Genomic DNA, 1,596 nt, shown 5'->3' on the forward strand with positions numbered 1-1,596 from the left:
CTGCAGAATTTAGGGGAACATTTCCTACAAAATCTGCGCCAGTCTCATAACAGAGTTAAATAGTCAGAGTCTGCATAGTGAACCAGTTCTACTGCTGGTCAGATAGGCTGTCCTAATCACCCTCCTCAAGGACCCTCTTATAGGATATAGGACCCTCTTATAGAATTTTTTGCACAAGGACCTTCTTACACACTTTTTTGAAAACATAGGCAATAAGGAAGCTGGACTTTCCTTTTCTTGAAATTTTCCTATTTGTAGTGGGAAATTGAGGGACAAGAGAGAGGTGTCATAAACTAAGGGCACGGCTACCCTGTGCAGTGACCATGTGTGTTAAGACGAGTGCCTCAGTTTACTGGAAAACCTCTCTTACTGATTTGGAGTCTTAATAAAAAGAGCAGGATGCTCACTTCAGCAGCACATATACTAAAGTTGGAACAATACGGAGAAGATTCGCACGGCCCCCGCACCAGGATGACGCACAAATACATGTAGTGTTCCATATTTTTATACATGAAGGCTAAAAAAAAAGCCCAAACTCATAGAAAAAGAGAACAGATTTGTGTTTACCAGAGGCAAAGTGGTGGGAGGTAAGAGAATTGGGTGAAGGTGGTCAAAAGTTACAAACTTCCAGTTATAAGATAAATAAGTACTAAGGATGCAATGTACAACATGATGACGATAGTTAACACTGCTGTATGATATATTTTAAAGCTGCTAAGAGTGTAGATCTCAAAAGTTCTTATCTCAAGGGAAACCAAAAATTTTTTTTCACTATATGAGGTGATGGATGTTAACTAATCTTACTCTGATAATCATTTCCCAATATACGTACGTCTTAGTCAGTATACTGTACACTTTAAACTTATATAGTGCTGTATACCAATTATACCCCAATAAAACTAAAACCAAAAAAGAAAGAATAGCAGGAAATGTGTAAAATTTCACTACAAGCTCAAACCCTGTGTTACCTACTGTATTAGTTTTCTATTGCTGCGTAACAAATTACCACAAACTTAGAAGCTTATACCACCCCCCATTTATTATCTCACCGTTCCACAGGTCAGACGTCTGCGTGGGCTTGGCTGTGTTCTCTGCATGGAGTATCACAAAGACAAACTCAAGTGTCGACTGGGATGAGCTCTTATCTGAGGCTCTGGGGAAGAGCTGCTTCCAAGCTTATTCAGGTTGTTGGCAGAATCCGTGTCCTTGGGCATGTAGAACTGAGATTGCATTTTCTTTCTGGCTATCTAGAAACTACCTGATTTCTTGGCCTATGGGCGCCTTCCTCCATCTTCAAAGCCAATAATTGTGGGTTGAATCCTTCTTAGACCTAGAATCTCTCTGACTCCCTCGTCTATGACCAGTCAAAGAAAACTCCCTGCTTTTATAGGCCTCAGGTGATTAGATCAGGTGCACCTGGATAGTCTCCTTAGCTTATGGTCAACTGACTAGCAATCTTAATTACAACTGAAAAATTACTTTTGCCACGTAACATAATATAATCACAGGAGTAACACCAGGGGCAGAGGTCATGGGCATCTAGAATTCTGTCTACCATACTGATGCTTCATCTGTCCAGCACCACTGACCTTCATT

General features: G+C 40.5%; 1 non-coding gene across 1 annotated transcript; it reads left to right on the forward strand.

Moving 5' to 3' along the window:
• Positions 1-399: 399 nt before the first annotated feature.
• On the forward strand, positions 400-506 carry LOC132521464 (U6 spliceosomal RNA). Its single transcript, XR_009540908.1, has one exon. It is a non-coding gene; the product is annotated as a U6 spliceosomal RNA (small nuclear RNA).
• Positions 507-1,596: the final 1,090 nt, after the last annotated feature.

This window comes from Lagenorhynchus albirostris, chromosome 5 (assembly GCF_949774975.1).
Source record: "Lagenorhynchus albirostris chromosome 5, mLagAlb1.1, whole genome shotgun sequence".
Lineage (NCBI taxonomy): Eukaryota > Metazoa > Chordata > Mammalia > Artiodactyla > Delphinidae > Lagenorhynchus > Lagenorhynchus albirostris.